The 25,321-nt window shown below is 46.5% G+C and overlaps 1 protein-coding gene across 16 annotated transcripts in view; it reads left to right on the plus strand.

Annotated features, from left to right (window-relative positions):
- TANC2 (tetratricopeptide repeat, ankyrin repeat and coiled-coil containing 2) overlaps positions 1-25,321 on the plus strand; it is a 278,090-nt gene that overhangs the window by 91,843 nt on the left and 160,926 nt on the right. Inside the window, exon 1 of one of the 16 annotated variants that reach the window (XM_035347958.1) lies at positions 2,583-2,656. The exons of the other annotated variants lie outside the window; for them this stretch is intronic. The gene's annotated coding sequence lies outside the window, so the exon portion shown is untranslated. Of the gene's footprint in view, positions 1-2,582; positions 2,657-25,321 lie in introns of those variants that run through there. 16 annotated transcript variants of the gene reach the window in all.

Below are 25,321 nucleotides of genomic sequence, written 5' to 3' on the forward strand. Positions count from 1 at the left end.
CTGGAGCAGCTGCGAGTTCCTCCGCAGGCTGCAGTCGCTGCCGTGCAGTCAGAACGTACGGAGCTGTTACTGCGAGCTGTAGCGCGTTATTAGGGGAGGCGAGCTGCTGGGTTTGACTTGTAAACTTGGCTTTCTAGTAGGACGTCTTAAACCAGATGAAAATGTGTTACCTCTCTAGCCAACATGCAGGGACATGCAAACATCTGTATTTTGGAAACGCTCTTCCATTTAGGCTGCTAAACCTTGCTTCTGGAAAGGGAAGGGAAAGGGGGCTGAGGGGTTCGTGGCACGAGGGCTTGTGTGTGTTCGTGAATGTAAATAATCAGGAGGGGTTTTGCAATGAAAATCTTGTCTGTCTCTAAGGTCTGATGATTGCGTGTTTAAATATTTTTGCTTAAGTGACCGGAGTATAATAATGCCTGTGTTCAGTCATTCAGTTTTGGTCTGTTTGGTTCACTTATTGTGCACACCCGATCCCCACCCCTTATTTATTGCAAGGTGAGCTCCAGTCCAAGGAAGAAAACCTAAGTTTTAATTTAATACAGCTGTATAGTGCATAATTCTTGTTTCAATTCAATACTCCAAATAAAAGCAATGGCATCCCTGCTTCCTCTGTACCTCAGCCGTCGTATTTTCTAGATGCCACTTAACTAGCAACTGGCATAAAATTAGAATGATGCATCAGATCTATAGATGCTAAAAATAGTTGGCAGTAACGGCAATACCTCTCTGAAGGTATCCTCTGCCGCTTGCCAGAGGTCTGCTTTCCCGTAGGCTTAGCCCCTCCACGTCTCTTGTTTGCTGTAAAACTGAGATTTGCAGATGAGACAAGCGAAGGCGAATTATCTCCGTTGCCAAGCACAGCCAGAGGAACGAGCTTTTCTCTCTTTTTGAAGAAAAGGTAGGGGCAGTGTTATGAATGGACTGGTTTTGTCTTATTTAAGAACTGAAAGGAAGTTTGATGGTGATGACTGCAGGTAAGCGTTGCCCTCAGACCATTCCACCTCCCAGTTCTCTCATTTTTCTCACCTGAAAGCATCCTGAATATTTTCCCCGTAGCCCTCAGGCATGCCGTGCACGACGCTGGCGTGCTCCCCAGGACCGGCGTACACGAGATGCCTTCTGCAGGCTGGCTGGGTAAAGCAAAGAGAAACGCGTTGAAATCTCGAAGGAAAAAAAAAGTTTGAAGTTAGCGTAGTAAATGTGAGAAGATCACAGCTCCTTCTTAGTGTGGGCTGGTGAAAAGCCTCGCAGCAAAGACAGCAGGCTCCTGGAAACAGCTTTCACCATTAGTCTCAAATGTATTTAAATTTGGCTGCAGAAACTTGTCATTTTGGACTTTGGTGACACTGCCTGGGAGAACACTTTGTAACTGGCGTTCAGACAGCGGCATGTGGCAGCCAAAACAGGTGAAGGATTGTTCTCGGGCTGCTCCCTGTTGGGGACACCCTTAAAAAAGAGAGAATATTGCCTCTTCTTCGCCTTTACGTGTTTATTATTCATGGTTAAATGGTCCAGCAAAATACAGCTGTAACTGCTTTATCCATTACGTGCCCTCTTCCCTTTCATTGAGAACACGGAAAACACGAGCGTACGGCGCGTGCGCTTTACGTGAGAGCATCGTTCGGTTTGAAGCCGCAGCGCTTCACCCTCTGCTTAATAGTTAGCTGCACAGGAAGTGGGAAAATAGCCCAGGTACATTAGCGAGAGCGATTTAATAAGAGAAGAGAAATCATCTTGCTGAGTCAAAGCCAGCAGCCGTGAATCAGAAAAATCAGAGGAGTCGTTTCTGTACGAGTCGATCTCCCGTGATAAAGACCAGCATTACTGCCACGTTCTGCTCCTGAGCTGATTTTCCTAAATTATCTGAGATGCTAACAGAGAAGTAGGCTGGAGACAGCTGTTTCTTGGTGTCACATGCTGAAAACAAAATGGCTGGTACATATTAGTGCTGCGAAATTGCAGATGAAGAGCTAGCTGCAATTAAGCTATTTCTATTGAATAGGAATTAGTCAAAATACAATGATTTTGACTGGTTGTTGGGCAGCTGTTACAGGGATGGAAGAAAGGGAAGCAGACTTAAATTAAGGAAATTTGCAAACAAGTCTGCAGTTACGACTGAAAAATAAAACTTTTTCTATTCAGAAACAGATCCTAGATGTGTTTTCAGCTATGCAATTATAGAAAGTGATTTGTGTGCTTAAACTCGTGGTGACCGAGGCTTGGAGCTGGCTGTTCTCGCACAGAGGCTGCATGCAGCATGCGGGACGAAAGCTGCAGCATCGCTCTCCCTCGGATAATAATTATTTCCTTTTGTGAAGCCTGTAATTAGATATTTGCATGGCCTTCTGCTGGAGAGCTGCTTGCTTCATCCACTGGAACAGAGCGAGCGTTACCGAGCTGCGGGACTTGGATGATTCGGGATGGATAACTTGGCAGTACCTTTAATGGGAGGTCCTGGTCCGGGTCCATCGGAGGTGAATCCGATTTGAAACGAGAAGAGAAATCTGCCCGTTAGTCACGTGCTGGTTGCTGCAGCAGTGAGCTCTGTCCCCTGGGGAGAGTTTTGGTTTGCAGAAAGGCAGAGAGGGGCTGTGCTGCGAACGTGCGGCCCTGGGGGGGCTGCGTAGAGAGCTCCGTGTGAAGGCGGCAGCAGGTAAGCTTTGCTAGAAATACTGCTCCGTGATGGTTTATACACTGTCTTTTTGGTATTGTTACTCCTTCAGACAGCAGTGGTGTTCCTATTTGACATTTTTTACAAACACTGCATTTGTTAAGCATAGAAATGGTTTGGTACTTGTACACAAAACCGGCTGAGCAGCGACTTTTCATCCTCTTCTGAAAACACACGCGTAGTTTCCCGAAGGAGAAATGGACCAAGGTGAGAGCACCAGGGGTACGGCCACTGCAAGACGCCAAGGGTGCGATGCTGTACCTCTGAGGCTGGAGTGGTTCAAAGCCCAAGTGCTTCAGAACAGGAATTGCAGTGAAACATTTTTCTTTCGTTTTGCCCAAAACCATGGGCACAAAACGTATGGGACTGTGTAGTCACCAAGACCGACTGAGACTTCTGTAAGAACCCTTCCTATAATGGGCCCCGTAACGTAAACTGTGGAAGTTCTCACGATGCCTTTGATATTTGCCCCTTTTGATCTAAAAAGCATTGGCTACGCAAAGATTTTAAATTTCAAATGCTTTAATATGGCACGATCGTAATATTGTCAGGTGGAATTTATTTCCAGATCCTCCGAGGGCCGCGCGTGTTTACAGGAGAAGCAGAGCCTGTTAGTACTGGGGCGTGCCGGCATCTTCTGTGAGCTGTGAGAACTGTTGGATGCACAGGGAAATGGGGCGCAGTTCCTTTGTACTTCCCGTGAAATATTTCAGCACAGACCATCAGCGCAGTAAACGGTCTGTACCGTCACTCTGAGGAGTCGATTCGCTTCTTTCTGCTCGCCAAACATTTACATTTGATACGGGCAATATTTCCAAATGGTAAGCGGTAAAATAAAAAGTAGAGAATGTTGAGAGCTTGGTGATAACGGAGTGAGAAATTCCAGCAGGTCGGCTGCTCGGAAGGACGTCGATACGGAGCGTCAAAACACCGGACCGCACGGGACCGCCCGTGTCACGCTGGGTAAATGTCCAGAAGGCTGACAAACAATTTCTGAGGTCTAGCAGTAAAAGCCATTCCATGAGGTTATTTTCTCTGGGAGATGCTGACTTAGTGGGATGTAAGGCCAAGAAACTCCAGTTTGGTTATAGTAGTGCTGTTGCAGGGGTAAATCAAGCGTAAGTCATTAAAAATAATTGCTGGCTGTACCCCAGTAACCACAGTGTAAACGTCCTGGTGCCTTGGTAGCAGCTTGGTGGTTGTGAGATAATTGCCTAGGAAATAGCAAGATGCTCATTTTGGGTCTTAGATCTTAAAATGCATTTCTGTAGCTAGATATTGTCAGAATAACGTAGAATGTATTCCTTTGAGAAATTCTGTTTCTCAGGTTGTCTGATTTACCCGAGACCAGAGAAAATGGGTGCTCCTGCTTTCTTTAGGAGTCCAGAGAGGAATCCTAACGTTAAAACTAACGAACCGTGGCCAGATGCTTGGTCTGGAAGTTCTTTAGCAGCTCTCTGGGCAGCGGTGTGGTATTTATTGCTCGATGCAGAGATGGCAGAATGTAGAGGTAATCTTTGAAATGAGAAATTTGCCACGTAGGTTGCTCTCATACACCGAAATGTCACCCGGCAGCGCGCGTTGTGTGCGAGCAAGGTTTAACATTTCCGTGTAGATTAACCTTTAGCTGATTATTTCTTTGTAACGCGCGTTCGCCGCTCGAGGTGACCTCTGCTTTTTTCCGACGTTGCTCGCTGGTGGCCACGGGGCTGTGACTGCTGGTGGCACCTCTGTGTCCTCACCCCTAAACTGCCCCGTGGTGCGGATAAGCCACGGTGAGCTGGGTTTGTTGGTGAAATGCTCGTTGGTTTGAGTTCCTCTGATGGCTGTGACTTTGTGGAAGCAGCATCCTAAGAACGAAGGCTGGCTGCTTCTTTCTTAGCACCTGAAATGTGTTCGCAGAAAGTTTCTCTTGCATGCCTGCCTTGTTTCCATACGGATACTGCGGGGAGCTTTTTGAAGATGGCCAGTCCAACCCCGTGGGCTGGGACGTGGGGATGTTCCCAGCAAAATAAAGCTTCATGTGCCCAGTAGGGCTGTAATTAGGGTCAGCTGGGATGCGGAACAGTTTGGCCTGTACCCTGCATCGCTCCGCCAGCTGTCTCAGCAGGAGGCTCACCCTCCTCCTCCTCCCCGTGATGCTGTCTGAGGGCACGGACCCGCAGCTGGCATCGGGGCACCCTCAGTGCCCGTGGTGATCTTGGGAGCTGCCTTCAGTCAGTTCGGTTCATCCAGGGCTGGGCAGAAATACAAAAAATATATGTTTTGTAAGGCTCTTGAAGGGGGCTCTGATCGAGGTGGGATCAGGGAGCATTACGGGAGAGCTCTGGGTTTTATTTATTGCGTTTTCTGGTTGTGAGTTCATTCACGTGAGAATCAAAGCGTGGTGGTGTCAGTGCTGTGGCTCAGCTTTTTGCCACAAACAAAGCCCCAAATCATCGTTTGACTGCCCAGAAGTGTGCCGTGGATTCATCTGCCTGCCCGGTGCAAGCGTCTAACTTGGATTTGGGATCTTGCTTCCCAGGGAGCGCGCCCAGATGTCGTGCTTCACTGATACTCTGGGGTGGGCTTCAACGTGAGGCATGGATGATGATCATTTCCCGGATTTGACAAAGCTTTGGGTGAAGGGCTTCCATCGCTGTCCTTATCTGCTGCCCCTGTATTTGGGCAGTTTGCATATTTTGGCTCTTTGGGTTTCATGGCCGACCAAGAAGACAGCCTGCTTGCACTGCGCTGCTGAATTTTGCCTGAATGTTGTACAGATGGAGGTATTTTCTGTCTCAAGAATTTTTTGGGACTTGAGTTATTTTGTTTCTCTTGTGGGAAGATCAAATCTTTGCTGAGACTTCATATTTACAGCAAATCTTAATGGATGACTGCATTTGAGAACTCTGCAATCATCCAAACCAAACCCAAGCTGGATGAGGACTTCCTAAACAAGCAAGAAGTGCTGCTGAAATAAAGGAAAGCCCCTCTGTTGTTCCCTCGGGGCTGCTGGAAGCAAGGGCAGGCATCAGCTCCAGCAAGAAACGAGTCCTTGCTTTAATCCTCTGCACCCAAAGTCCGTGGTTTTGGGGTTACCGCAGCCTTAAACAACTGTGAGCCCACGTGGGGGCATTGCGTGTTCGTTGCTCGCTGTGCATCACCGAGGTGGCCCCACGAAGGAGGCCGTACCCCAACAGCTGGCGAAGCTCCTGCTGTGTCCCAGCCTGGGTGGTGCCTGTAGATAATTTTGAAGGCTGTGTTTTGGGGAAGTTCAGGGTCTCAGATGTCCACGCGTGTTGCTGAGGGCTGCGTTCAGAATGACCTGCATCAGAAGAAAATGCCTGCGAAGGGCAGGAGAAGGGCTTCCTCCCCGTCACGGCGTTTGGTAGCGTGTCCGAGCAGGCGGCGAGCAGCGAGCCTGTACGGCGGAGCTGTCTGGGGCTCAGGAGGATCTCTGGTAAGACCAGGCAACACACGCAAATAATCCACATCCCTTTTCCTCTGGGCCACGTTATCCAACTCACAGGCTACCGTGTGGCCAGCACAAGCAAGAGGGTGCAGTTTATTTTTGATGATCCCTGTGGGTCCCTTCCAACTCGGGATATTCTATGATTCTATGATCCTAATGAATATTAGGAAGGGAAAAGTAGAGGAGTGTTGAGAAGCACCTGTGAAACACTTGTACCCCAAGTGTTAGCAGCAGCCAGGCTGGGGGAAAGGCTGGAGGCGACCGCGCCGTGGCAGCTCGGAGCAGCAGCAGTGCTCCCTTGCGAAGGGAGGAAATGTGGGCAGCCACGCTGCCAAAGCGCAGCCAAAATCCCGATTATTTCTCGTAAAGAAGCAGGCCAAACAGAAACGCGGCGAGCTGATAACGACAACCAAAAGAATCAAGGAACTCAGCGGAACTTCTACATATTTTATCTGCCCTCCAGCGCAGGACTTTCTGCATCGGTTGAAGTATTTCTTTTCGATAGCTTCGAGTCTCGCAGCCATCTCTCTTCCTTCAGAAAAGAAGCGATCCTAAATAATAAAAAGCCGAAAAAGAAGCAAAACCCCGACCCATAGCAGGGCCTTACAAGTTCTTAAAATTCACGTACGTATTTTAGCAGGGAAGCTTCCCCGCTGCGGAGCCGTTCTCGCAGTGCAGATGTCTGCGCGTGCTGTAGCCGTGATATATGGTGGTCAATTTTTCTTCTTTAAAAGAAATTCCCTTAAAGTAATTTATTTCAGAAGAGCCGTCTGGGCACATAGTTTTGCTGCTCTTTATGAAGATCCTCCTGCATGCCTGCGCTCTGGAGAGTATAAGCAGCATTTTTCTGGGGTGGCTGCGAGGGTGTGTGTGCAAATGCACAACCACTGCAGGAGGTGAAGGCTCCTTGCAGCGTCTCCCTGCTTTTTCTCTTGTTCACAGTTCTCGCCTTCCCCGATTCCAAAATCTGTTTCTTTTGGGTGGGGACCTCCATCTCTTGGAACAACGCATAAATACCAGGAGATAATTAACGGAAAACGTCGTTGCTTTAACCAGAACATTGCATTTTGCGTGGCGCTCCATAAACATGAGCGTGGTAGATGCACACAGCAGCTTGGGAGGCAGCTGACGTGATTTCACGTCGAGGTTACAGCACAAGCACTCGCTGCACACAGCGCTTCGTGTGCAGCGCCCAGTTGGCAAACAGGATTTCTTCAAACAATAAACCCTGGGACTGCAGTGCCGGTACCTGCAACATTTTGGAACGGCTGTGCAGACAAATACAGAAGTGTGCAGACAATGATACGTATTTTTTTTGTGTGTGGTTCAGTTTAATCTCTGTTAGCATCTCGGCCGTTAATTCCTTCCTTCCACCCTCATCAGGTGTGCCTGGGACTGCAGGGCTGCTTTTGGCACTGCTCTCAGTTACCTATTTCAGTTCTTTCTGCAAAAAAAAGTGATTCCTTCTTGAAAGCTAAACATCTTCCTCAGCCAAACGATTTCTTGGAGATTTTTACAAGTAAATTCTTTAATTTCTTTTTAAACCTGGACTTAGTTTAAAAGGTCATGTTGTGGTGGACACGGTGTTTATGCAGGACTTTCCTGCCCTGTAAAGGCTTACGAATAAGCTCACAGAAGCCCATGTTCTGGTTTTTTACTAGATTAAAATGAGTTGCAATTTTCAATATAGCTGTTAGGAAACAAATGACTGCTGTTTTACAGGCTGCTCTGCTGCTCCTCGCTTGCTCCACTTGTGTACCTGTGGTGGCTCAGGCACCAGCGCAGGGCACGGTAGCGTCGGGCGCTGCGCAGACCCCGAAGCATTTGACTCCCAGCAGGAAAATGCTCCTTTTATTTACGTTTTCTTTGAATTGTCCCCCGGCGGGTTGGGAATGCAAAGATCTCGGCTGCCCTGGAATTCCCTGAGCTGTGGAGCATTGGAAGAGCGTTCCGGGAGGTGCAGGAAATGCAGTAGAAGGCAGCACAGGTGGAGAGGTGGTGCTGGGAGCTGTGCAGGTTGGTTTGCCTTCCCTTCCAGGTGGAGCCGAAAGAAAGCTGAAAAGATGCCCACGGCGTGTTCAGTTAAAGCTAACGGAACGAGCTCATCGTGCTTTGTTACGTTTTGTTGGAACATCTCTATTAAGAAACCAGCTTTAGGGTGGTTCTCCGCTAACTCGCCCTTTACATTTTAGAAACACAAAACTCTGCGAAACCTTAACCAACAGGGAACTTGCTTGAGCTTTGAATTTTGTAAAACCCCAAACCGGTTATGTCATTTTTACAGATGTACAGCGTACCGGGGCAGGCTTGACACGTAGATTACCCCCGCTGACGGTTTCAGAGATGCATTATCACCTTTTAAACTCGGGGCTGGCTATTGATGTGCGCTCGGTTTACAATTAACTGCTATCCTTGCCTGTGCTCCTGCCATTAGTCATGAGGAGTGACACAGAGTTACATCATGGGAACTGAAACCTTTCCTTTGAAATAGAAGTTTTCTTGGAATATAGATGAGTCCCTATTGATGGAATGCAGCTCACTTGCCCGGGGCAGGTGCGCTCTGACTCTGGCACGCTGCGGATTATTTTCTTGCTGTTGCTTCGTTGCAGGATTGGATTTGTGAAAGCCTTTGTGTTGCGTTCTGCCGTCTGGATTTACCTCTGTTACATTTTCTTATTGGCTTCATCCATAAAACCATCAGGGGAATGGCAGGTGCCTAGGAAATGCTGTGACTCCGTCTGCTTTGTACCCGTTCGGTTCATTTTGGTGCAACTTCAGACTCAGTTTGAAACTTTCCTTTCAGCTTTGGATGACCAAGATGAAGGTGAGTCAGGCAGGTGGCGGCGCATGGTCTGTGCTGCTGGCGTTCCAGAAGGAGCAGCAGTGCCGAGAGCCAGGCCCTCAGTGCCCTGAGCACTGGTGATGCTTTGGGTAGGAAGGGTTGGACCTGCTGCGCTCCAGAGGTCCCAGCAGAGGTTGCTCCGTGCTTCTGCATCCGCAGTGGAGGACACACAGTCCCCAAAAACTTGAGTTCAGCCAAAAAAAGAATAAACTATCCCTCTGTAGGTTACAACCAGCAGCAACAAGCATTTCTGAATTTTCCCATTTGTGCTTCAAGAACAGGTAAGTAATGGTCTGCTCAACTAAAAGTGTTTTTTGCACCCTTAACTTTTTTTTGTTTTGTTTTAACCATTTGAAGGCTGCAGGTGATCCTTAGAACAGGATTCAGGGATTGATTTGTTCTTGCTGTACTACCCGGAGTAATAAGGAATCTGTAGAGGGCTATGCAGCTGCTCAGGATCCCTCTGTCCTTTGATGGAGATGAATAAAGATAATCACTGGCCTGGTAATGCCAGATGTCAATTAAGAACAAAGGATTGGATTTGGTTGTGTAACAGATTTGCCTGCTCTAGCTAACCTAAATAAAAGATGCGACTATCGGAAAGACTTTATTTTCATTAGTTGCTCGAGCAGCTGTGTGACTTTCCAACTGCAAGCAGAGTCAGGTGTAAGGATGGTGCTATTTTTATATAAACAGATCGTACCAAGACTGAATGTCTCCGTGTGGCTCATTTGTCCTTGTTATTTCCTCCCCTCCACCCCCCAAGGAGCTGAACTCGCTCAGCAGAATTAAACTTTGTGCAGAACTTAGGAACAGGATGGATCTTCCCAAACCACAGGGATGGAGTCTTCTGTCTTCAGAGAGAACAAGTACGTTGTACCTGGGTAGTGCTATCTGTGCGTGTTTTCTGCTGGCAGTACTTCCCTTGTGAACTGAATGTACAGGACCTTCTGGAGCCCTTTGGGTGAAATCCAACAAAGGTTACTGCAAGAACAGACAGATTCCCGCACCTGAGTACCTGCAGGACCAGACTGTGGTCTCCAGGAGTGTTGGAAGGGAAGCACTCATTGCCTGCGAGGCGGTGGTCTTTCCCTGCTGCTTTTAAATGTGAACCTCACGTGTTGGTAGACTCTTCACCCGTGTCCTGACACTTCACAAGAGGGGCAAGACTGCTGAACTCACTCTGCTTCTTTCTTGTTGCTAACACAGAGCTGCAGAAGTAGCAGGAAATTTGCTTCAAAAGGCTTTGGATAATACTGCCTCTGATTTGCTCACTGCAAAGCAAGCTCGGATGTGACCACGGCAGGTTTGCAGTGAGGTGAGGGAGGCGACTGGCGTTGTGCAAGCAGCTCAGCTCCACACAGCCGCGGGCTCTGCTTTGTCCATAACAGTCGCTGCAGGATTAGGTGTGGGAGGTCTTATCTGGGCGGCACCGAGCTCTCCCAGGCAAGCACTTGGACCGTATCGCTCCAGTACTGCAGCTGGATTATGGAATATGTTTACTGTAGAAGCAGTTTAGTTCCATTTAAAGGATTGGGATTTTTCTGTTGATCCGGGGAGAGCAGCACGTTTATTATTCGGGGCTATTTTATTTACTCGAGATTTTGCCCAGCTTTTTGCCGCTAATGTCCACAAAGATCATGAGGCGGGTGAGTTTACATTTTAGGGGCAAAAATGGCAGTGTGCTCATGCCTTACAGGATGAACTGCTCCAGCTATGATTGTCTGGTGCCTATTTAAATTCAGAAAACCCACGAAGGGCAGAAAAGCAAGGGTTTTATTTGTCAGCCTCTGCGTTTAAGCTGTGTGCGAACAGATGAGGGAAAACTAATATCGGGTAACTCCAGCTCCACCAGCCTTGCTGGGCTTTTACCACGTCTCCCTGTTTTCCTTAGGTGCCGTTTGCCATCCAGCCAGCATCCTGACTAAATTTACATGTTTACCTGCAAAATAGTGTGCCTGATGCTTTTAGCACGGCTGGAACTCTCTTTTTGGCTGAGAGCAAAGGGGACTTGCGGGGTCCCTGTGCTCCATACAGGCGGCGGCTACCAGGGGGTCTTCAGGGAGGAAGGAAATGGAGGCTGATGCTGCGCCTGCCTATTTTTATTGACGTCTACAATTCCATTTATATGGTGGTTAAAGTGTTATTCGAGCCATCGATGTAGTGCAAGTTGTTAACAGTATACAGCTAAATATATTCGCTTCCCTCCACTTGTAACTTTTGCACATTGCTTTGAAGTGCCAGACTGCGTCCCTAGCGTGCTGCGGTTCGGGGTGCTGCAGTCAGAAGAGGCGAGTTAGGAGCAGCTCCTGCCACCTGCATGAAGCACCTGGGAGAAAAATGCCTCAAAAACGAATGGCTCCTTCATACGTGCATGGGCTGAGCGACTTTTGGTGGTGGAGGAGTTTGGGGTTTAAGTTTTATTCCGAAAGATATTAAAATGAGCCACAGCCTGAATTTAAACTAATCTCTGCAAGTCAAAATTAATGCAAAGCCTGCCTGATTATCACATGCAGTGTTTCTGCTAGGGTTGGGTAGGGATATGATTTTGATAAAATTCACAGTTTTCAAAGATTCATAATGCTTGAACGCAAGGGAAAATAAGTTAGGGACGGGCTGTGAACTATTCGATCGGAGTGGGATAATTAATGCGAGCTAATCAGATTTGAGGTCATGCAGACAGCCGTATGCACACACTTGCAAATGAGAAAGTAATGTCTTGGGCAACAGTGGAGGCAAAAAGGTTGCATTTCCAGTTGCTCCTGTGACAGAAAGGGATAATAAAATATGTGCGTGAGTGTGCAAGAAAATTTTATGGAGGGTGAGTGAGGAGGTTTTTTGGTTTTTAAGCGAGACACCGGTGGGGTCAGTAGTGCAGCGCTGCAGTCGGCGCTGACAGCAGCATTTCCAAAAAGGTGTCGCAGACCTGGGGGGAACACAGAAAGCCCCAGCGGGCTCCAGATGTGGGAGAGGCAGCGTCCAACCCTGCAAGATCACGAGAAGTTCTGGGGTGAAGCTTATCAGAAAGGGGGGAGCTAACTTACCTGTGCTAAACAAATTTTTGGTGGTTTGAAAATACCGGGTATATAAGTAGCCAGGAGGCTACTGAATCTAATGCAGGAATACCTAAAATGTGGTATATAACCCAAACTGAAAAGGGAATTGGAAGTGATGAAGAAAGGCAGCATTTTAACAGCATGAAGAATCAGTGAAGCTGACTGAATGGAAGTGGTTCTTTGGCAGCAGAGGACCAGATAGCTTTAGTCAAACGTAAGTAAATGAAATTATGTGGTCTGCATGCTGCAGGAAGTCAGGCCGAATCGTCTCATGGGCCTTCCTGGGTTTTGGGATTAATCTTATTTTTTTTAAAAAAAGATAAGTAATTCTGAAATAGAAAAACAGCAACACATGTACAGATATGTGCATACACACAATATATGGAGATATAAAAATACCAGCGGCTTACAAGGAACTGCTCCTGCAGCAAGCAGCTAGCCTGACCTTAAGGTGCGTTACATGCTGGACTGCTGTGCCCTCTGGTTTGGAGAGGCTTGAAAATTGCTCTCAGAAAAGAAATATTTGTTTGCATTAGCTTTCTGGTCCTCTGTAGCTAGGGGAAAATAAGGTGCAGTGTTTTCTAATATTTCTATTATGATGCATAAAGCACTCGAGTTGTTATGTGGTCTTTCTTTTAAATAAGCTGGATCTATGAAAGCCTGAATAGAATTAGATGGATGAATTTTTACCTGCCCTGAAAGCCGAAATGCTTTGAAATACGATTTTGCCATTATGTATTCAGGTCAAGTTTTCCTCCTTTTGACTTCTACTCCATCTTTGCAGCAAACCTTTCATATTTATTACTGCTCTATGAAATCTTGTTTCATCTTTATGACTAAGCTAGCCTTAAACGTGTATCGGTCTGCCTGGAGGCATTTCAGTTTTTTCTCTCGACCCTACAGTGTCCGGGTACAGGTCTCTGCTGATGGGTGACAGTGCCCAGCTGAGGGGAGCCTGAGACCATCTGATTTTTTTGGGAGCTTGAGAAGTAAATTGGGACGGTTGATTTCTCCCCCCCACCTCCTGACTTGTGACCTGTTGTGAAAGTGGAAAATGAGATACAAAGCTGGAAAACTACCTGTGCTTTGATTTCCTCAAGGACAGCTTTTTCTGCATTCCTAATTTGAGTGTTTGTGTATGCTTGCTCATTTATATTTTCAGAAAAGGCAGAGACATACGTCATTAAATACTCTTTTTCTAAAACCTGTAGGTTACTTGGACACAAGTCCCGGTGTCAGGATTTCTTCGTATTTTGCATTTGGATCTCCAAACAAATAGGTTTTATTTTTATTATTACTACAATTTTAATTACTCTTATTATTATTATTAAGACTGAAAGTAGCAAATTGCTTTAATTCTCCTTACGATTTCACGTTTGTGTAGCATGCCATGCACTTTTCTGCATTTTGTGACTTTTATGCAATTAGTCTCTCTAGCTTTTTAATAGCTGCCTGCTCAAGGAAGCTAACATGAGAACTTAGGCATAATTTATTTAATCATCAGAACATCTGTTTCACTGGAAACTTTCATTAATAAACTTCAAAGTTTGTCTATATAAATAGAATAATTTTAGCGCTAACAGGTTTTTCCATAATCTTCTGTATAGCAGTAATTTAAAAAGTGTAATTATTTTACATAATGTAATGCTGTGCAGAACTTGGCCTCATTAAATTAAATGCTCAACAATCTCAGTTTTAAATTGCCAAGCAAAACAAAGATAAGTGTAAACAATTTTTAACAGATAATTTACACCTTGTCCAGGTTCTGGGACAGCATGAGGGAAGCGCAGCAGCTAATGAAGTAGCAAGAACAGAGAGAGACGAACTGAACGGGAAGGCACCGCTGGGCCTGCCATGGGCAGGGCTGCAGACATTTAGCAATATAAATCCACACACAAGTGAAACTCCTCTCTGTGTGTGTTCCTGGTTTGGTTTAATTCCTAATCTATTGATTTGGGTTGCACTAATGCCTTTTCAGAGGAAAAACAGTTTGGCTGCTCAGCAGTAAATCAGGCCATACTGGCAAGCATAGCTACTCCTGCGGAAGGAGAATGTCTTCAGAAGGGTATCAGCAAAATTATTCTGGTGAAAAATTACGCCCTGTAGCCCATACAGTCATGCTGAAACAGAAGCTGGCTAGGCCTGGGATATAAAAAAAAAAGAAAAATAATAAAAAAAAGAATATCAGCCAAAAAAGTAACCGTGTTGAACAGTCTGTTTGCAGCGCACCAAGGCAGCAGCTCCACCGAGAGGAGTCCTGTGTGCAGGAGAACTACAGCCAGGTAGTTCTGCGCTTTGAGATTTAACCTCACTTCTGGCACTGAAAGGTGGTATCCTTGGTCGGTCTCACCTGTATTCTGAATTTCTTGGGGCTTCCCAAAACGCTGCAGTTGATGTGTTGGATGGAAGTGTGCTGGGGCAGTGCTGAGGCTTCGCTGTGAGGAACCCGTGCTAGGCCTCTCAGGGTGTGAGGGCCTTCCTCACGGCCCCTTTGTGCACGTAAATGGAGGGAGGTAACTTGAGGAAAAAATGAGAATCAGCCTAACCAAGCTCTCCCAGAAGAAATCTCGATGCTACTACCCCGTTCTTTCCACCTCCTAACTGTAAGCGTGGAGCTGGGTGTGAAGGAGCAGGGGGAGCTTCAGCAGCAGACATGGCGACACCCAGGAGGTTTTCCCAAGAGAAGTGCACCTCCAGTTATAGGCCAGTCATCTCTTATTAAACAGAATATGAAGCTCCAGCTAACTAACTTTGGTGAAATGCTGTTGGATGAGCTCAGAGGCTCCACCAGTCCTTAGATGCTCAGGCGCTGTAGGCAGGTCATGCTTTCACCTAAAGGACTCTGGCCTGTCTGCCAGCCTCCTCTAGTGCTGTTGTCCAGACCCTTCTGTACCGGGGAGCGTGACACGTTACCGGGGTGGTGGGCACTGCTCGCTTTGCTCCAGGTAGCGAGGAAGAAGTTTGGAAAAGAAGCAAAGGCAGGGAAATGTCCCATGGCCAATGGCTCTGGGTTGTCCCGTGCCATCTCTTGACTAAATCTTGTTTCCCATGTGAAAGGGCAGCCGCATTTTGGAGATTTGGTAGTTCTTTGCCATGTTGCATGTATTCAGGTTAAGCGCATTATTATTTATTCTTCATGCTATTTCAGAAATTCGTTCATGATTCCTTATCCCTGCTGCCTGCCTGTGTGGCACTCAGGCCATGCGATTTTTTTGCCTTTTCCTTGCAGAGTTCCCTGACATGTAAGGAATTAGCGAGCCTCTGACCCGGGTTCTGCTTTTGAATTTTGTGCCATCTGCTGTCATCAGATGCTCGCTTCCATGGTGGTAAGATAAGCACAGGCAGAGCATATGAAAACAAAGCAGCAGACTGTTTTACCAAATTTCTACTGATTTTTTTAAAAGAAAAATTACAGTGTTTTTAACATGAAGCAATTAATTTTTGCTTACCACCATTTAAAAACCAATTTCTGCTCAGGCTATTAATTACTTACCATATAAATGCCTTCTTAATTGTTGCTGATTACATTATCCATCTCTAGGAGTCTGTTTTGTAGCTTTGTACCTTATCTGAAAATGAGAAGGGATTTTTTGTTGCTGTACACATTAACAGCAGTACACGATCAGGGTAAACCTTTGTTTCCTTTAGGTGCCAGGTTGGTTACTGATGTGTGCCGTGCATTTGTTTGAGGAGTGGGTTTCTTCACAAAATGCTGTTTTGAATGGATAGTTTATGTAGCAGAAGTTGGACAGAATGCTAATGCAAGATAAGTTCTTTGTTTCTTAAATTGTTTCTTTGACTTTGCAGCTTTCTGCCCTTCTGAACACTTGATTCTCTTTCAAAACCAATGGAGAAGGGAATGTATTCTTACTTTCTAGGCTGTGAGTAATCCACGGTGTCATTTTAATTGGCAAAGCCTGTTTATAACCCATCATGTGTGATGTGCTAGAACCAGATTGATTGTACTGCCTGGCTGATAAATAAAAAAATTGCTATAAAGAGCTTCTGTAATTGTATTAATTAGGGAGATTTATGTCTGATATCTATAAAGCAGTTTATGATGTTGCGTTCAACTCAACAGCAGCTCGCTTCGGCTGGTTCTGCAGTGACAAGCTGACACAGCATCCTCTGGCGTGGGTAAACTTGTCCCTGGACAAGCAGAGATGATGGACTGAGGCTTTGCTATTCCTCCATTTCCTCATGTAGACATTTTTGTATTGTTCCGGGGTTGCTGTATTGTACAACGCAGCATCGTACAAAAGTTGAGACGAGCCTTTCACATTGGTGCAACGATTGCTATGGAAGCTCAGTGCCATCTAACGTTAGTGTAGGAATATGTAGAAATAGTTCAATAAATAGGAAATCTGGTAATGGTACAAAACGATGCTACATATCTCTCTCTATATATTGCTATTTCTCTGCCATTTTATCTTTCATTCAGAATTTCTTGAATACTTAGTAATTGTTTAAAGTCCTATCTGTCTTTATTTGCAAAGCAAATATATTAACTATTATTGAGTAGTGACTGGGAAATAATTATTAGAAATAATTACTCATTCTTCCAACTAAATAGAACTGTTAACCTCTTTTTATTTTACCGTATTATTGCTTTAAGTAGGCCATAAATGATGACTCCATACCTCTGTGAAATTTCGTCTGCTCCAGTACAGAGCCAGAGGAGCCATAAGAAAGATGATTCTGGAGCACATTTGGGTTGCTTAAACCCTGAAGTAGTAATACTGCAGAACTTTAAAAATGTAGGTATTTGGATTCCGGGAGGTAATGGACTGGAAGAAGGATTCTGGTTGCTTTAAGTGCCTTTGATTAAGAAGTTGTAATGTGTTTCTAAAAGCATTGGTGGTGCATTCAGTGGAAATGGAATGGCAGAATTAATTCAGCTTCAATATAAGACTGCAGAATGCAACAACAGCTGATGATGGAAAATAACACCCAGTGTTACATCGGTTTTAACAAGCAACAAAATGCGGAGAAATATCTTCCTCTGTGCTTGGATGCTTCCTTCTGCTTGGGTTTAAATTTGGCATTTTGATTAAAGGTGTAGGGAGGACACGTTGGCCACAGCAGTTGCGACTATCAAATAGGGGGTGCTAGCATTGTACGAGAAAATGTTTGGTTTAAACATTTACAAGTACTCGAATTACTTTGCTAGTGAGTTGGTAGGCTGTGCTTCTGCTTCATTAGGGACCTGCGTTCACGTGTGGTTTGCTTTCCTGATGCCATTGGTGCCTCCTGTGTCCAGGTGCTGGAAAACAGTGAGCATATGGGGAGCTTCACCTGCTGTGAGGGCACGCTGCTCTGGTGGATTCCCAGGGAAGGGTCTTGGATGGCGTTTGGATTCCCATGTGTTCAGCCAAGTCTAAAATGATATTTCCAGCACGTTGCATATGGGTTGGGGGAATTTCAGAGCCCTTCCCCTATGCACTTGGGCTTTAGATCCGTAATAAACCCATTTCACTTCTCTCTTTGTGTCTTTGTCATTGTGCAGGGATTGCTGAGTGCTCACAGCAGACCGCCTGTTATCTCAGTAAGCTATTTTAAGCTCAGCCACTTGTACCAATTTCTCAACTAATTTTAGGATAGATGACCACTAAGTCATTCTAAAAATGCCGTTTCAACTTTCAATTAGAGGAACACACGCACGCAAAGAAAATGTGCCCTCCAAAATAGGTAGCTGCCTACAAAATAGGTAACTCTTGTTCTAGCTGTTACGAAAAGCGTGTTGTATATAGTGTTAATTGCTTTTAGTTAATTACATTTTAACATATTCAGTCAATTGGAATAATTAGTATATCTGTCATGCTTTTTATTTGAAGATGAAAATGCTTGTGGTTGCTAAAGGTCCCAGACAGGCTTATTAAAGTCTACAAGTATTTTATAATTTACAGATGGAGAGCAGAAGCAAGCTGAGTGGGTGATGACAGGGAGGGAATTCAGAAGTCGGGCACCACCGGCCCTTCTCTCCTGCCCTGTGCTCGTCCCTGCCACGCGTGCGCTTCCCTACCAAGCACCAGAAGGTCCCACAAACAGCACGGCGTAGTCTGACCTTGGAATGAGTTTTTAAAAAAATCAGTGACTGTGCTGCCTGTGTGCTGAGCTGTTCTTTGATCACCTTTTGAAAGATCCTGGTAATTTTTCTCGTATATTTTCCTTCCTCTTTCTTTTTCGCCGTTATGATTTTAGGTGTTACATCGAGGCAGATTGGAAGGCGTAACAATCCCGAAACCATTCTGTTTATGTATGCTAACACCAGATTTAATCCTGTGAGAATTAAGATAGAAATCAAGAGCTCCTTAGCCCAAGACGTAGGAGAGCACGTCTTCCAAATGGCCAGAATGGCATTTTGTTCTGAAAAAAAAAAAAAGGAAGGAATTTGTGCTTGAGAGTAAAAGAAATGTGGTGGGTTTCTTTGGGAGGGTGCGAGCAGGTTGCCTGGAAAGGGCTGTGGATTTGCCTCCAAGGATTTCTGGTTTCCATTTCGCCGTGTTGGAGATGAAGCAGTAAGTGAGCAGTGGCACCTTAAGAGGGTGCTGGGCCGGCCTGGTCCCATCCCTGCTCTGCCCTGGGTAGTGGCTGTGTTACAGCTCTGCCAGCTGCCTGCTTCCTGCCAGACACCCAGCTCTGGGCATCTTTGGCGACGTTTCTCGTTACCCTCCAACGAGGCACTGGTGGTAACACGTTGGTTCCTTCTCCTGCCGGCGCCTGTGCGCGGTGTCTGTGCGGCAGATGTGGTGAGGCTGGATTCCAGGGTGCGCTCCTCAGGTCGGAGTTGCATTTTTGTCATATGACATCATGCTCATTTACTCAAGAGGAGCCTGTCGGTTCTGAAAGAGAAATGCTCGGGGAAGACCCCTTGGGCTTACAGAAATCGGTTGGTGGTGGTTTAGTTTGCTTTAAAGAAAGGAAAAGTCAGGGGAAGGACAGTGGGAGTTACAGTCTGAGAAAGAAACAGCCCTCCTCCGCCTGGAAAGCTCCATCAGCTGCTAGGAGCTGGCGTATGTTAACGGTGGATCTTCAGCAAATTGTGGGGACAAAAATAAAAGGGAGAAGTGAAATGCCACAAGGTGCGGTGTTTTGCCAGGTGGTGCAATGGTGCGTTTGGGCTCGGCTGTGACTTGTGTGCCCTCTGATTTTGATAGCAAAGTGGGTGTTTTGGTCGGCTGAATTAAATACCTTACTGACCTTACGGTCTCCCATGTATAAGGATGAAGATGCTTATTGTAGTTTTCTCCCAGAGCAATTACCAAGGTATTTTTTTTTTAAGTATTTGCTCACAAATTCTGAGAAAGACTTTCTGTTTAGGTCCTGCGTTCTAAAAAAAAAAAACACCAAAAATAACACATTTCATCCCACATCGTTCTTCTGTGGTTCTGTAGCCTTTCCTGAGTGCCTGGGCGCAATTCCATCCCTTGTACCCCGCTTGTGCTTCCTTGCCATGGCTTCTGAAGGAGCGGCTGCTGCTTCATTTTCTGCTCTGTGACAGTTGTAACCGTGGCTCTTTTATCTGCTTATCCTGGGCGAGTCTGCATTGCCCCCGTAGGAGCACAAAATGTAATTTCAGAAAAATAATTATAAGTTGATGCACGTAGATTGCTGCAAATTAGTACCTTTCTGATTCAGTGACAGTAAACATTACATTCAGCTGATTACTTCCTACACTGCCCCATTAACTTTTATGTAGTTTCCAAAAAGACCAACTTCACATTAATTTAAATAGCGAAGAAGCGAGGCTACAGCTCTCCTTTTCTGTAACGATGACGATTGTTCATCGAAACAGTTTTAGAGACAAGTACTGAAAATTTGAGTGCTAAATCAAGAGAAAATTTTGGAACTGAATTTTCTGAATTTTAGAAGCACGGATGTTACAAAATGTTATAAACCAACCCAAATCTCCCTGGCGGTGAATGGAGCCTGAATGAGCCCACCTCTTTTGGACAATTTACCTTACCGATCGGATTTTGTACCGAGGTTGCATCCTGACATTTTTTTCTCTTGGTTCTGTTTTTGAATGATTGTGCTCTTTTTAAGGAAAAGACTTGTACTGGGCCCGTTTGGGGATGTCTGCCCTAGAGGATCGAAGATTCAGGGGGAATTTTAAGTTTTGTTCTAGCTGAAAGATCGGGGACATTTCAAACTCTTCATTAAAAAGTTACGGATCAGAATAAAAAGGCGTCACTGAAACCTTCAGTGTGAAAATCTCTGCTTCCTACGTACGTTTTGGGTATCATTAGGAAGCAAATGCACAAAATTACTTGATTATACACAACTGAACGATGGCGTGCGATTTTCGAAGCAGGTTGAACAAACAGTGTTGAGATTGTGAATTGAACAGGGGAAGGCTGCCTTCTGCGTGATCTTTTGTTTCCACCTTGACTATTCAGAGTCCCTGTGTGCCTGCTTGTACGCCTTTTCACAGCCATTTGGACAAATTAAAGAATGATGTTTTCACTCCAGATTGCTTTCTGCTCCTTCGATTGTTCCTTAATGAGCTCGGATACAACGCAGGTATTGAGGTTAGCTAGGCTTTGTTTACAAATTTGGGTAATGTACTTATTAATGCCATTTTAAAGTGCATGAAGTATAAAAAGCGGTTAGGAATAAAAATATGTAATGTAATTTCATAACCTTTAATGGCATAACCACGCCAGCGTGCGCTCCGTGTTCTGGTCTGTCGGTGCACTGATGAAGTGCAGTAGCGCTGCGTTTCTGAACTCCATCGTGCCCTGATGCAGCCACGACTCCAGAAATAATTTGTTGGTAATCCTGCACGTTTTATGATGTTCAAGGTTGCTTTGAACCGCGCGCTCACTTGGACTCGGTGCTCCACACCTCGTGTCAGCAGTGACTGCTTACTGCACATCTATCCAGTGGGACTGTATTTAAAATACAACAAGTTAAAAACACTTCTCTGTATTAAATGTATATTAATTTTCCCCTTAAAGTATTTCAGAACACAGTCTGGCATTCCCGTTTTTTGAAGTCTGAGCATTTTGTTTACCAAAAAAAAAAGGGAGCGAGTCTGCTGCTGACCCACATATTAACAGTTCCCAGACACAACCTTACATTTCTGAAAGCGTTCCCGGGATTTCCGTCTCCCGTTGCTTTGCATAATAAACTGCGCGCAGCTGAAGAGCTGGTATTGTTCTCTCCGTGTCCGGGCAGTGATGTAACTGAGGTGTGCTTCTTCCTTTTCCACACTTTGAAATTTCTCTGCTCAGCTTGAAGCACTCTTGCTCTGGGTGCCTGTTCCTGAGCGCTGGGTCTCGATCTGGTGAGTGTGGAAGTGTGCGCATCTGGAGGAGCTTCCGTCACACTTTTTCTAACAGTAATTGCAGGAACAATAATTCTGTGCATTTTGTATTTTTCTATGACTTGTGTGAATTATCAAAGCTGCCCAGGAGGGACTCAGCATGTTGGAAAACGTCAACGTTGGAGCTTTTTTTAATGGGGAATCCATCACTAATGCAGGGCTGTGACTGGGGAATCCATCACTAACGTAGGGTTAGTGAATTAATTCACTTCTTAATCGTTTGTATCATAACTTTTATTCTTGCCTTCTGAAGCAGAGGACCCCCTCACGAACCAGCTCAGGGAGAACTGTGGCGGAGGTGTTCCTCCTTTACGTAAGGGATCAGCCCGCTCCCCCTGGCTCAGTTCGGGTACGTTTTCTCAGGCATCGGTCACATCTGGGACGATCCCAGGCGGTTGCATTTCACACGTGTCATTCCCGAGCCCGGCTGGGACCCGCCGGGATTGCAGAAAAGAGGATTTGCAGCTGGCTCCCCTCTGGGGCTGGGGGCCGGCAGCGATGCCCTGAGGGGGGAGTCCTGCAGCAGTCGCGGGCTGGGAGCGGCGTTGTGGCACGGTGCGGGCTGACTTTTGGGGTATTGATGTACCTGTTAGGGCAGAGCACTCCGTCACATCCAATGCGGTGGGTTCCTGCAGCAGATTTCCCAGCATGCGCGAAGGCGACCGAGCCACCCTTCCGTTTTCCTACCTTAAAAATCGCTTTGTCAGGCAAAAGCAAGAGGGAGACCTGGGAGGGAAGAGACACATTGTGTGGTTTATGCACGCTGTCATCAAACAGGGGAATGGGATTGTCAGGCTGCTGGTACTTAATTTATTTAAAACTTGTTGTCTTTGCCTTTAATGCGAGCACCTGGCGGCGAGGTGGTGCTGAGTGGGGCCGTACCGCCGATTGCTGTGCGGTGCTTTGGGCAGCGGGGTTACTCGGAGGGGCTGCTAAAACCCGGGGGATTTTCTGTTCCCCGTGCGAGCAGTGTGTTCAAAGGACTCAGTCGTTCTGGGCGCCGCAGAGGGTTCGTCGTTTGTTGTGTCGCTGCTTTTATACAGGGAGCTGCCAGGAGAGACGGGCTGCGGGGAGAGGAACAAGGGGGGGGAAAAAGGGGAGCAGGCGCTTCTCAGACCTGTTTTGGTAGGGAAGGCTGCTTTTCTGAAGCTGTTACTGAGCATGATTATTGCAATTACTCAATCTCTTTGTAGCTGAGAACGAGACTAAAGCTCTTGTGCTGTCCTTGCCACGCAGGAGCTGCTCCGTGCCCTCCCCGGGAGCCTGACCCCGGTCCCAGGTACGGCTGGGGGGCGTTTGCCCTCCGGTGCGACAGCGTCTCGTTGACATTAAATAATGTGCAACTCTTGGTGGAACTTCTTAACACTGAGATATTTCAAAATACAGAATAACAAAAGCTTTCCTTCCTTTGATTGTTAGACACGAGAGAATATGGATCACTGACTCAGGCTTGTGCTGTGTCACCCGTTTCCCTCGGGGCGTTAGCACAGATAGCTGCTTTCTCTCTCCTGGTGACTTCTGCAGGAGGCCCTTCACCAGGTTTATCTCAGCTCTGGTTGTTCTTTAAAATTCATACAGACACAGTGTTTCCTAGTACGGATTTCACACCCAATTTACTTGCGGTGACCTCTTTTAGCTGGAGCATCTGAGGCTCTGTCGATAAGCGCGGTGTTTCGCCGCATCCAGAATCCGTGGGGCAGCCGAGTTGTTCGCACTCCCCTGAGCGAAACCAGTGTCTGCGTGCTGGGTGATCCCTGCCTGCAGCTCCTAGGTGGTACTAACACGACGCTCAGGCTACCTGCCTGAAACCATCCTTAAAGAAACACCGGACAGCGTGGTTTGAACAGCAGCAGCCTGCCAGGTACGCAGAGGTGCGCGCTATCCAGACAGCGAGCTCGAGCGCTCAGAAGTTAGGAAATGCGAGGATGAATGTTCCCTTAGCAACACTAATCTGCCCCCCTCCCCCCTTTTTTTGCACTTATATTAAGATAAATATTTAATTACATAATTGTATGGTATTGTTCCCTGGTAACCTCGCTGCTCCCCTGCAGGGAATGGAGTGTGCTCAAAGTCTTGGCTTGTAGCAGGGAGCACGAGGAGATACTTCCATCACTCCACCCGTAGCTGTGGGCTGCTGCTTCTCTTCTTGCCACCCCCTGCCTTTTCACTACGCATCCAAAATCCTGCCGGTACCAGCCCTTTCCACTAGCTGACGCTGATTTGTTTGTATTTATTTGTAGTTTCATTGCAAGTATTCACCATTTCTCGGTTCTGCCTCAGAGGGAGAAGGTGCCTGCCCTGCACAGGAGCTTGCTGGGCTCCCTCTTGCCTTTGCTTGGCTGTACGGCAGCTGGGAGGGCTCAGCACGCCGCGGGCTGAGTCACCACCTTTCTGGTAGCCCTCCGCAGTCGACCCTGGAAGTTATTTTAGGGTGATCTCTCTCCCCCCTCAATTAGCTGAGAACTCTCCCAGCCGACGGTTTTTGTGCAGCAGCTCCTGTTCCTGTTGGAAATTGAGTTGTCACCATTTTGCCTCCTGCTGTCGAGTGTTCACAAGCAGTACCTCCAGCTCTGCCCGGCGTCACGCTGTGCTCTCCTGCTTAATGCTTATTCTCACATAGTGAGCGAGTCTGCCTTTGTTTTTGTTCCAAATACTGCTTTTGTTATGTCCAACTGACTTCACAGGGGAGATCCTGTCCTTCCAAGTGATTTTAAATAGATTAATTCCTGCTTATACACGCAGTGTTCCAGCAGCACTGCCTCTGCTTGGTTGGTATCGCATCTCTTGATATTTTTTTGCAAAAGCACCGTACCAAGAAAATCCTTGCTTCCCTTCACTAGGGAAGCTGCCTTCCCACTCGTGTGGGGCTAAAAGTTATTTCTTTTTAAAATGAAGACCTTGCTCATTTGTTGGATTTATTCAGTTGTAGCAAACCCAAGGAGGATTTGGATGTCTGGTAAAGGAACTGGGTACAAGACTTGCAAGCAGCACCTTGCATTCATTCCGTACCAAAACGGTGTCAGCCACCTTGTTGCTCCCGTTAGGAGGGAAGCCAAGTTTTGGAGCAGCTGCGGAACACTTGGGACAAACCGCAGCCGGTGTGTTGGTCCTGCTGTGTCCCTATCGCTCTTCCTTTCAGAAAAGCAGGAGCCTCCCAGCTGTTCTTCCAGGCTCGGTCACCCCCCGGCGATGCTGGCTGTCGCTGCAGGGCGTGCTCACAGCTCTGCAGTTTGCAATGTTTTATTTTTTGCTAGTCCTCTGAATGCCTGAGAGGAGAACGAGGATCGAGTCTGGCTGAGGTGAACAGCTCTGCGGCGGTGGAAACCCAGCTGGGCGAGGAGGGAGGATTTGCAGGTTTGTAGATTTGCAGGAGTGGGAATGGGGCTGATCTGACACCGTACCACGCCGAGGACAGCAGGGCAGTGGGTGCGTTTTGAACCAGCCCAGCTGTGCAAGGGAAACAAATTGCAGTGAGCACGGGGTCACGCTTGGTCTGTTCCTCCATCTTCAGGAGGAACATCTCCTCCTCTCCTCCCCAGCAGCACTGGCAGCGGAGGTTGTGCATCCCTCACTGCGATGCAGTGTTTTAAGCCCGATTTGGTCCTAAAGCCCCTTATTATTATTTTTTCTTTACTTTCAAAACTCTTACATCTCTGTCAGGCATATACTAGAGTTTAAGGGTATTGTGTAGCTCTTTGAGATAAATTAGGGGAAGGGTCTTCTAAAGGTAACTTGGAACATCTGCATTACTGAAAATGTGTGATCCACACCATGAAATACGAGCTGCCTTTGCTGCTCAGGAGCATTTAACTGAACTGAGAGCTAAGCTGTTGTCTGAATCTTACTGCAAAGCACTATGGAAAAAGTTTATCCTGTGAATTCAAGACAATCCTACAGATCAGCTTCATGTCACCAAACATTCTGTGGTTTTACCATTGTGTTAGAAACAAAATCACAGAATCACCTA

This window comes from Oxyura jamaicensis, chromosome 27 (genome assembly GCF_011077185.1).
Source record: "Oxyura jamaicensis isolate SHBP4307 breed ruddy duck chromosome 27, BPBGC_Ojam_1.0, whole genome shotgun sequence".
Lineage (NCBI taxonomy): Eukaryota > Metazoa > Chordata > Aves > Anseriformes > Anatidae > Oxyura > Oxyura jamaicensis.